Raw genomic sequence first — 12,181 nt, forward strand, 5'->3', positions numbered from 1 at the left:
CCTTTGTCTTGATTTCAGAAACTTAGGAAAGTTGGAAATAGAAATGTCCAAAAGTAGTGCTTGCTTCGGATGTGCCCATGATGATCTTTTTGCTCCCTGTAGGGAACTAAGTCCTGTCTCACCAGCGGGCACCAGTTCTGCATTGTCTAGAACAGGAGTTACTAGACACGTGTGATCATACACCCCTTGAAATGTGACGTTTTCAAACTAAAACATGCTCTAACTGTAAAATACATAACAAAACAATGATGAATGAAATACCTAATAGTTATATGTCGCTGTCCTGGCTTTTTTTACGTTAGCTTCACACAAGCGGGAGTCGTCAGAGAGGAGGAGCCTCAATTGAGAAAAAGCCTCCAAAAGATTGGGCTGTAGGCAAGGCTGGAGGAGGGTGAGTATTTACTTAATTAGTGATTGACGTGGGAGGGATCAGCCCATTGTGGGTGGGGCCACCCCTAGGCAGGCTGAGTAAGACAAGAGGAGCAAGCCAGTAAGCAGCACCCAGTATGGTCCCCTGCGTGGCCCTTGCATCAGCTCCAGCTGCCATGTTCCTGCCCTGCTTGAGTTCTTGCCTGTGGTTCGTGAACTTTTATATGTAACTGTAAGTGAAACAAACCCTTTCCTCCTCGCGTTGCTTTTGGTCATGGTGTTTCATCACGGCAATAGAAATCCTCACAAGACAGTTGATTGCATGTTGTGGTATTGGATACAGAGAGTATCTTAGTCAGCTCTCTGTTCACTGTAGTAAATGGCTGATTTGGTCGATTTGTAAAACAAGCACTGTTGATTTGGCTCACCCCTTTAAAGCCCTCACCACCGGATGCAGCTGGCTCTGTGTTTAGGTCTGTAGTAGGTAGTAGATCCTGCAGGGGAAGCATGATGGAATTGAGAGATAGGAAGAGAAGGGCGGGGCCTCGGTCTCCCTCAGAAGCGCTCTACCAAAGGCTGAAAGACCTCACTCGGGCCCTTCCTCATGAAGGGTTCCCTCCCTCCCAGAAGCCCTAGGCTGAGGACTACATCATTATCACCGGAGCCATTGGGGGCGGGGGGAGGATTTAAGATCCAAATGACAGCATTATTAAGCTGACATTATCCCAGTTACCGGAAACTAGGAGAAGAAGGCCAAAAACTCGATGAGGCCACACCTCAAAAGTTTTAGAAACGGGACCTCAGTGATAAGAGTGTTTGTCTGGGAGCTGGAGAGAAGGCTCAGTGGTTAAGAACACCGACTGCTCTTCCAAAGGTCCTGAGTTCAAATCCCAGCAACCACATGGTGGCTCACAACTACGTGGTTGCACACAACCATCCATAATGAGATCTGACGACCTCTTCTGGTGCATCTGAAGACAGCTACAGTGTAGATATAATAATAAATAAATCTAAAAAAAAAAAAAAAGAGTGTTTGTCTGGCATGCTCACGACCCTGCAAAAATAAAAAACACTCCTCCCAGAACTATGGCATCAGAAAAGTAAAATATTAAAACTGATTTTACTCTCTTACACATTTCAATGTGGCCGATAAACAATGTAAAGTCACATATGTAGCGCCCCTCACACGTGCATGGGACAGCAGTCCCCTGGGTTACTACACTTTTTCACCTAAGACTCTAGATTCAAGAAAAAAAAATGTAGGAATCATATGATCAAAAAAGGGATTGCAGTGTAGTGCCTAGATCAGTTTTCTGTTGCTGAGGTAGAACGCCCTGAGCAAAAAGTTTAAGGGAGAAGGGGCCAATTTGACTTCAGAAGCCATTTTGGTGGTGATGACATGGTAGTCAAGACAGGGGAGGCTAGCCCGGCATTGAGGAAGCAGGAGTGATGCCAGTCCCTCTGTACGCAGGGATGGGTATGGGTAAGTTGGTGTGGGGTAACAGGAAGTAGGGATAGGCTACAGAACTGCAAATCCACCTTCAGGGGCAGACTTCCTCGGCAAGGCTCCACGCCCTAAAAGTTCCATAACCTCAAACAGCACCATGAGCTGAGGACCACGCTTTCAAACACATGCACCAAATAAAGACATTGTCTATTCAGAGCTCCAAAGTGCCATTTTCCTCTTGGCACTGTTTCTGTCCTCTGTGTGCCTAGGACCTAATAATGCTATTCAAATTTGTTTTTACTCATCTTTAAATAAAAGCAATCGTTTCATATCTGGGTCCTAAAACAGTCAAGCCACACGGAGAATCCTGAAGTTCTCCTAAGTGAACTCAAGAAGGGAAGGGTAAGCAGTATTCAGGATACCACAGGACCAGGCAAAACCCTAAAACCCTACCAGAGTCTCAGTGACATTATTGAACAAAGGACTTCAAAGGCTGAGTGGTGGTGAGAGTAAGAGAAACAGAGAGATGGCCTCATCAATTCTCACATCAAATCGGGGCAGGTGTTGGTTAATATCTCCATTTTATTATGGAACAAGTTAAGGTCAAAAAGTTTGTCAGCTTGCCCAAGGTCACGATTCACATGTTACATTTTTAAAACTATGTATTATATTTTCAAAGCTCCTTCCCCTTTTTTTAGGCATTTAAGTCAGATGAACTGCACAGACACTGTAATGGTGAGTTTTAATTGTCAGTCTGACACAATCTAAGTCACTTGGGAAGGGAGTCTCAAGAAGAGATTGTTTCCATTAGGTTGACCCGTAGATATGTCTATTAGGGATAACCTAGATTGCATTAACTGAGGAGGGAAGACATGCCCCAGTGTGTGACACCATTCGCTAGGCAGAGGGATCTTGGATTGTATAAGTATGGAATAAGTGAGCTGAGAACTTTTTTTTCCCCTTTTTAAATTTTTATTTATTTTTATTTTTTATTTATTTGTTTTTATTAGATATTTTCTTCATTTATATTTCAAATGCTATCCCAAAAGTCCCGTATACCCTCCTCCTGCCCTGTTCCCCTACCCACTCACTCCCACTTCTTGGCCCTGGTTTTCCCCTGTACTGGGGCATATAAAGTTTGCTAGACCAAGGGGCTTCTCTTCCCAATGATGGCCAACTAGGCCATCTTCTGCTATATATGCAGCTAGAGACATGAGCTCTGGGGGGTACTGATTAGTTCATATTGTTATTCCACCTATAGGGTTGCAGACCCCTTCAGCTCTTGGGTACTTTCTCTAGCTCCTACATTGGGGGCCCTGTGTTCCATCCTATAGATGACTGTGAGCATCCACTTCTGTATTTGCCAGGCGCTGGCATAGTCTCACAGGAGACAGCTATATCAGGGTCCTTTCAGCAAAATCTTGCTGGTGTATGCAATAGTGTTTGCGTTTAGTGGGTGATTATGGGATGGACCCCGGGTGGGGCAGTCTCTGGATGGTTCATCCTTTCGTCTTAATGAGCTGAGAACTTATTAGTTAAGTTAGGGTTTTACTGCTATGAACAGACACCATGACCAAGGTAACTCTAATAAGGATTACATTTAATTGGGCAGGCTTACAGGTTCAAAGGTTCAGTCTATTATCATCAAGATGGGAACATGACAGCATCCAGACAGGCATGGTGCAGGAGGAACTAAGAATTCTACATCTTCTTCTGAAGGCTGCTAGGAGAAGACTGGCTTCCAAGGAGCTAGGATGAAGGTCTTAAAGCCCCCATCCATAATGACATACTTCCTCCAACAAGGCCAAACCTACCAATAGTGCCACTCCCTGGGTCAAACATATTCAAACCATCACATTCCACTCCCTGACTCTCATAGGCTTCTTCAAACATATAAGTCTATAGGGGCCATACCTAGCAATAGCATAATAAAAATTCATTTAGGCCAACTTCCAAATTCCCCATAGTCTATAGCAGTCTCAATAATGTTAAAAGTCCAAAGTTCAAAGTCTCTTCTGAGATTCATCCAATCACTTAACTGCAATCCCCAAAACAAGACAGCAAACCAGCTGGGCAAACTCCAAACTCTACATCTCCATGTCTGATGTCAAAGCAGTCTTCAGATATCCAACTCCTTTTTCATCTTTGCTGACTGCAACAAACTTTTTTCCTGGACTGCTCCTACTCCCTGTTAGCAGCTTTCCTCAGCAGATAACCCATGGCTCTGGCATCTAAAACATCTTGGTGTCTCCAATGCAACTTCAACTTCACAACTTCTTGTCCCGATGTCTGGAATCCACACATGATCTTCTAGGTTCCTCCAAAGGGCTTAGGTCATATCTCCAGCTCTACCCTCAGTAGCACTATAGTCTCTGGCTGACTCCACTACACTGTTGCTGCTGTTCTTGGTGATCATCCCATGGTATTGGCATCTCCAATACACTGGGGTCTTCTGCTGCAACTAGGCTTCACCAATAGTCTCTTATAGGCTCTCTTCATGGTGCCAAGCCTCAACTCCGTTTCGTGACCCCATTAGTCCTGGACCATCAACTACAACTGAGGCTGCACTTTCACCAATGGCCTTCCATGGACTCTCACAGTGCCAAGCCTCAGCTGCTCTCCATGACCCCATTCATATCTTCAAAACCTGGGTGATTTTTACACATTACCAAGTCTAGCTGCAGCTCATGGTACAACCTTGGCTGTCTTTCGAACACAGTTTCTTTGTGCTCTCAGAAAAAAACTTCCCAGAAGATTTCACCTCAGTGATGTTGGTCTCTTCTTAATCACTGCCATTTCTTAACTCCAGCTAACCAGCATCAATTGTCCCAGTAGTCCCTTCTATTCTTGACTCTAAATCCAGAGCCACATGGCCAAAGCTGCTGAGTTCTGATGCTTGCTGGGTCTGGAACATGGCCCCTCTTATTCTACTACCACTTTCTGTTTACCAACTCCCTCACTGCCTAAGTTTGGCTGTCCTGAAACTTTCTCTGTAGATTGACCTTGGACTCAGAGGTCTGCATGGCTCTGTCTCTAGAATGCTGGGATTGAAGGTATGGTCCACCATGCCTGGACCTAGGCTTTCCTTTACCTAGAACCTGCTCTGACCCAGGCTGGCCTTGAACTCAAGAGATCTGCCTGACTTTGTCTCCTGGGATTAAAGGTGTGTATCACCATGCCTGAGCCAAAGCTTTTCATGGTCTCTGTTCCTCAAGATCCGGATAAAAAGCCTATGTCATCCAGCCTCAAAATCTGGATCACAAGTATGCCATCCATTCCTGTATTGTAGTTCTTTCCAGGTTAAAAGTCCAAACTATTTCATTTGCAACTGCAAACACAAACAATGGGCTTAGCTGGGTGGGATCTTGCCCTGAGATCACCACTCCCTTAGTTCAATTTAATATCCTTGAACACAGGATTCTGCTCCATTTCACTTCCTGGTGCCCTTTTAATACTCAAACCATATATTTAATATTTTTCCTTTCTGGGCTTGCTATACTTGTTCAAAGAGCTCTTCATGAGACTTAACCAGAGAACAAAGTCTTTGTTGGGCTTTTCTGAGACTTCCTTCATCAATGCAATTAATACAAATCTCTTTACCTTAGCCTCAGGTAGACTCTACAGATAAGGGCAATATGCAGCCACGTTCTTCACCAAAATATCACAAGAACAGTCTCTTAGCCACATATTAGAATTCTTCTCCTCTGAAAGCTCTAGAGTCAGGCTTCCACAGTTCAAATGACCATCAGCAACTATTCCTACTAGGATAGTCCATTAAGTCCTGCTTAAAGCAATTCCACTGCTTTCCAAATCTAAAGTCCCCAAATCTACTTTCTTCCAAACAAAAGCATAGTAAGGCCCACCAAAACAATACCACAATCCTGGTACCAACCTGTGTCTTAGTTGGGGTTTCATGGCTAAGAACAGACACTATGACCAAGGCAACTCTCATAAAGACAACATTTAATTGGGGCTGGCTTAGAGGTTCAAAGTTTCAGTCTATTATAATCAGGGTGGAGCATGGCAGTATCTAGGCATGCATGGTACAGGAGATGCTTAGAGTTCTACATCTTCATCTGAAGGCTGCAGAGGAAGACTAGCTTCCAGGGAGCTAGGATGAGGGTCTTAAAGTCCACAGCCACAATGACACACTTTCTCCAGCAAGGCAACACCTACTAATCATGCTACATCCCTTGGCCAGGCATATTCAACCCATCACAACCACTATGTGTGCATTAATCCATAGTTCCCTGCTCTTGACTGTAGCTGTAATGTGACTACTTCTTTCAAGTTCCTGACACTTGGATTTTCCTGAAATTATGAATTTCAATCTCAGATTGCGAGGCAGATAAACTTTCTTGCTTAATGTACATAAATTGGGCTACAGGAAACTCAACAAAAACAGACACGTAAGGGAAGATCAGATCCCAAAGCCACCTCCAGATGATAGACTGTCTAAAGAAGACAAATGTTACTCAAGTGTTATTGAGAAATGAAGGCAAACCTTAAGTTATATTTTGTTGCACATACCACTTAGTCATAGAACGTTGTTCAGTCCATCACAGTTGCATGACTTCAAATGATCTGTTTCCCTATTTCCTACTAAGCTAACATGAAATGGTATTATGATGCTCCCAGGAGGCAAAGAACCAAGAAACCTTAGGAACTCTGGAAGACCATGAGAGGACACGTCTGTCTCCACACCTTCCCAAGTCCAGAATCTCTGTGGAAAGTGAAGGTAATAGAAGCAGTCCTTCTGTACTGACAGACAGACATCCTCAGCATGAGGAAAAGCTACGAGACCACAGGTGTGTGCCCCTCATCTTGCTTCTCAGATTTTCTACTCTTTAGGGCTCCAAGATGGGGAAAGGGTCAAAATAAGGGAAGAATCATTCAGAAAGAGAGACGGGACTTTAACATATTTCATTTTCAGGAAAATACCCATTTGACCAAATAGGCATTACTTATTTTGATGGAATTGAATAGTTTTAAAGAGTTTTTATAGCTATATTTTGATTTTAAACAAATAAGCAATTACTTTATTTGGAAATATTTATATATTTAGTTTCATCTATGTGTTATGCTGTAGAAATTTAATTTTAAAAATCTGGTGTTTGTAGAATTATCTGCTTATCTTTTCCATTTTTAAAATTAAGGTATGTTTTATAATAACAGTAAGCCATATACTTTTTAATGTATATTCCTGTGAACTTTGACAGACATAGACATATAGTCACTACAATAAATGAATGTGAATGATCCCTCCATGAGAAATGTCTACTGTCTCATTTTCTAATTAACTCACATCTGTCAATTAATTCTACAGCTCCTGGAAGACACTGGTATGTTTTCTTTTGTTGTTGTTGTTGTTGTTTTGTTTGTTTGTTTGTTTGTTTGTTTGTTTTTTCAAGACAGGGTTTCTCTGTCTAGCCCTGGCTGTCCTGGAACTCACTTTGTAGACCAGGCTGGTGTGTTTTCTATGCCCTTGCAAAAAAAAAAAAAAAAAAAAAAAAGTTATATTACTGTTACTAAACAGCCACTGATGTAGTTTAACTGATATACAATAATTTGTACACTTTGCACAGTTTTGAGTTGGTATATATTTTTGAAACCATCATTATAATAAAAATAACAAATATATCCCTTCTCTTCAAAGGTTTCCCTTGGCCTCTTGATAATTTCACCAGCCTTACCTCCCCAGGGTTCATACCCTGGCAACCTCTAGTCTGCTCTGTAGCATTGTAGATAGCTTGGCATTTTCTAGAAGTTTTTACAAATTTTGTACTCTTTGTCTGGTTTACTCTCAGCAATTTTGGTGTCCACATGCTACCGGGGGAATTGGGGTTGCCTTCGGTGGCTTCTTTATCTTTTTAATATAAGAGTCCAAAGACAGACTCAAAAGAAGGCTTGAGGACCATTTGATTGGCGTCTTAAAGAAAAACAATCTGTCAGGCAAGCTATAAATATAGACGGCTGCCGGGAGAGGAAGAGCGAGAAAAGGAAGAGAGCCTTTCCCAGGCCAGCCCCTCCGAGGAGGTCTGCTGCTAGGTAGAGGGACTCAGAATCTTCAAAGAAAGACTGAGGAAGTCGAATGTCAGGGAGAGCATGTTTAATGCTCTTGGCTGGCTCTGAAGGAACAAGGAAGAAAAGGGCATATTAGACTTCTTGTTCCCACGGAAGAAAGAGTAGCAAGCTCTTTGGGGGAATGGCTTCTCCCGTTGCTATTCTCAAGGCTGCAGTTTTTCCTCTTGGCTGTTTAGCTCTTCTTCCCTCTCTAGGTCATAGAGCCTCAGGGCCAGCCGGACCCAGAAAGGGATGGGGAAGGGAGGGCGTGGTGTAAACAAGCTCAGTCAGAGACAGCGGAGGGCCTCTTTGCTGCCAGAGTCTGATTCCAACAATTCCAAACAGCAGTGACAATTCTAACTAGGGACTCCTTTTAGGAATGCCCTTCGTTCCTTTTTTTTATACAGGCAAATACGTCAAGGTTTGCTCTCTGGAGATTTTCAGCGCATCCTGTCCCAGATTCTCATTTGGTTATTTGTCAACGACTGGTTTTCATGTTGCCCATGTGTGCACAAATGCACATGAAGGCATGAAACACGTGAAGGTATCTCTCCAACTTACTATTTTTTTCAAGATAAGCTCTAGACTGGCTGACCAATGAGCTCAGGGATTCTTATCTTTGACCCCTGCCCTCCATGCCAGGGTTACAGATACTTGTCACCATACTCAACGTGTTTTTACATAGAGGTTGTCATAATACTTACGTGACAGGCACTTTACTGACTAAGCTATATCCTCAGCCTCAGGAGCGTCTCTCTCTCTCTCTCTCTCTCTCTCTCTCTCTCTCTCTCTCTCTCTCTCTCCTCTTTCTCTCCTTCCTTCCCTCTCCTCCTCTTTCCCTTCCTCCCCCCTCCCTGTCCACACCTCTGACCATATGTCAATATTCACATGTATGCAAGTGAGGGCTTCCACATTTGGAGGTCAAGGACAGTCTTGGGGGTGTCTTTCCTTAGGCTCCATCTGTTTGTTCTAGTTTGCTTTCTGTTGCTAAGATAAACGCTATGACCAAATGTGACCCAGGAAGGGAAGGGTTGATTTCACCTTACAGGTGACAGCCGATAGGGAAACCAAGGCAAGAACCGAAAGCAGAAATAACAGAGGAGTGCTGCTCATTGGCTTGCTCTCTCTGACTCATGCTCAGCCTGCTTTCTTAGAGCACCCAGCACTGCCTGCCCAGGGGCAGCACTACCCACAGTGCTGCCTACATCAACTATCAATCAAGAACAAACCCGACACAGAAGTGCCGTAGATAAATCTGGTGGAAGTAACTGAGTTTTCCTAGTCCCAGTTAACTTAGTTGGCGGCAACTGAACAATAAATATGAACCAGCATAGCATCAACTCTTTTTTGAGTCAGGATCTCTCAATGGAACCTACCAGTGAGTTGTTCTGGCTGGCCAGTGAGTGCCTTCTACCCAGTACAGGGATTGAAGCGTGCCTCGATTTCTCTGTAGGCACTGAGGAATCTGAACTTGGGTCCTCCAAAGTGCCAGGTAAGAACTTTACTTGTTTTCTCAGGCGCAATTCTTCTGAACTTCTCTCTAACTCTTCCCAGAATTCTCTGCCTACAGTTGTTGGGCCATCGCGTGTCGTAGACTCCAAGATAGCAGGTACAATAGCCTGTAGAATGATGGGATTGTCTGACCCAGGAAGCACGTTTTAGAGTCTTGGTTTGGCTTATGCAAAACTGCATTCAAAATGTCTCACTTTTAAATTCCTCTGCTACATATGTGCAGAGCATGCTCAGTGGGAGAGGACACACCTAATCCTGTAGACACTTGATGCCCCAGGGAAGGGAGGATTCCCTGGTGAGGCACCCTCTTCAGAGGCAAAGGGGAGGGGAGATGGAGGTGATGAACTCTGGGAGAGGGACCCAGGAGGTGGGGGGCAACATTTGGAATGTAAATAAATATAATAATTCATTTTAAAAACTTAAATTCCCTCCTTTTCCCATGCCTGGCTTTGTTTGTCTATTCCTGCTGCATTGGAGGCCTCTGTAGAGCTGTTCTCTCAGCATGGAGTCTGGCAGCCCCAGAGCCTCTCTGAGCTAACTGTTCCTCCTGTGCAGATCATGTCTTCCTCTGAGGTGGAGAGACCTACATCCTAAACACTTCTCAAGTCTCTTCTCTTTAAAGCTAGCACAGTTTAAGCGCATCTTCAGTCTTGCCTTAAGCCCTGCAACGCTGTCCGCTCACCCTGCCAGTCGTTCTCGGGATACACCGGCTCATCTCATAGTTTGTATATGTTTATCTTTGTATATGGTTTCTCTGCCAGAAAGATTTACCTCCTTCCCCTTTAACCTTATCAATTTTTTTTAAGGCACAATTCCAATGCCACCTCCTTCCATAGTCCTTTCTTGATCTGTTCCCTATATGAATTAACCAAATACCGTGATTATTATAATTCTTTCTTCATGTAAATATGTATATGTGTATACAGGTATACCCATATTTGTAAGAAGGTATATGTATACACGTGGAAACCCAAGATTCAGATTCCCAGTCTTATTTGGGACTCTTCATTGATGACTCTGTCTTATTCATCTCTCAGCTGAACATAGAGTTTGTCTATACAGATAGTCTGGCTGGCCAGCTTACAACCATTGAGTCTCAACCTTCCTAATGGCACTGCCCTTTAATACAATTCCTCATGTTGTGGGGACCCCCAACCATAATATTGCTTCATTGCTACTTCATAACTATAATTTTGCTACTGTTTTGAATCATAATGTAACTATCTGATACGGTATCAGATATATCACCCCCTCCAGGGAGTCATAATCTACAAGTTGAGGACCAACCACTGTTCTAAGCCTCTTTCTGAGCCTTAGAATCCAGATGAGCTGCCATGAGCACATGGAGTATATGTTGGAAATTATATTGGCTATATGGGTCGAAAGGTCACAGAAAAGTAAACCCTGAATGGGCAAGGTTGTGGGCACTTCACAAGTCCTTGTCAGAGGGGTGAAGAAGTCAGGAGGCACAAAGAAGAGCAGAAGAGCCTGCCTGCTCCTGATACCCAATACGGCAGAGGGATGGCCCATTTCACAAGGACAGAAAGCCAGGCCACTTCAGGGTGTTAGGTAGCAATTCCCATCATCAGTGGTCCTTAACATCCCCTGTCACATTAGCACTGTGTACACTTAACTTTCCAAGGCTGTTCCAGCATATAGAGCAGCCTGAGAAACAAGTGTTATGGTTTTCTAGATCCCTCACCCTAGACTGGAGGCTAGGACTGGATTACAGAATGAATACTTAATGTGCACAAAGCCCTGGAATTGAGCCCTAGCATTGCCCAAACACAAGGCACGGAGAAGGGATGGTATAAAAATGCCTGGTAAATTTTTCTTCGATATGAATAAAATGCTGTGCCTATCACATCTCTGTGATCCCCAAAAGACACATTTTTGAACACAAGGAAAGGGGAAAGAATATGCTAGAAGATAGAATCGTATCAAGAATTATTTGTTACAATGCTGCTGCAGTTATAATGCTGCCCTTAGAGCTGCACACTGAATTCTGCCCAGGGTGTTGGTTCCTTAATGTACCCCTCATCCAAGCAGAGGGTACAGTTTGACTCCAGCTTTGAATATGCTAGGCCCAGGGAGTGGCACAATTAGGAGGTGTGGCCTTGCTGGAGTAGGAAAGGTGTCACTTTGGGGGTGGACTTTGAGATCCTTCTTCTAGCTGCTTGGAAGACAGTCTCTTCCTGTTTCCCTTCAGATCAAGATGTAGAACTCTTGGCTCCTCCAGCACCATGTCTGCCTGCATGGTGCCATGCTTCCTGCCATGATGATTATAGTCTCAATCTCTGAACCTGTAAGCCAGCCCCAGACAAATGTTGTCCTTATAAGGGTTGCTGTAGTCATGGTGTCTCTCACAGCAATGGAAACCCTAAGACAGAGGGATAGCCTCACACTGAGGAACTAACAATTAAAAACTAATACTTCTGAAACCCAATTCGTTATTGTTTTCAGTGAGATTAACAATGTAGGCTTCAGTTCTAGACATCAAAATCTTCCCCTCCCTCTGCCCAAAAGTTCCATCTGCATTTTTTGTGAAAGCAATCTTCCAACTCTTGCACCTTCTCTTGAATTCCCATTGTAGGTTGTGCAAGCTACTCTAGTTGTGTGCAGTGGTGGCTGTTCTCGGTTTGACTACATCTGGAACTAAAACCCAAGCAGCTGGGGACACCTGTGCATGGATTTCCTTAATTAAAGCACGTGAAGTGGGAAGAGCCATCTTTAATCTGCGTCACACCTGCTGGAGGCAGGCTACATAAATAAAGGACATGGAAGAATGAA

The 12,181-nt window shown here is 43.7% G+C and overlaps 1 long non-coding RNA gene across 1 annotated transcript; it reads left to right on the forward strand.

Annotated features, from left to right (window-relative positions):
• Window positions 1-466: 466 nt before the first annotated feature.
• On the forward strand, window positions 467-12,181 carry Gm13522 (predicted gene 13522). Its single transcript, NR_166117.1, has 4 exons — window positions 467-601; window positions 6,455-6,624; window positions 8,287-8,423; window positions 11,985-12,181. It is a non-coding gene; the product is annotated as a predicted gene 13522 (long non-coding RNA).

The sequence above is a fragment of the Mus musculus genome, chromosome 2 (genome assembly GCF_000001635.26).
Source record: "Mus musculus strain C57BL/6J chromosome 2, GRCm38.p6 C57BL/6J".
NCBI classification, from domain to species: Eukaryota; Metazoa; Chordata; class Mammalia; order Rodentia; family Muridae; genus Mus; species Mus musculus.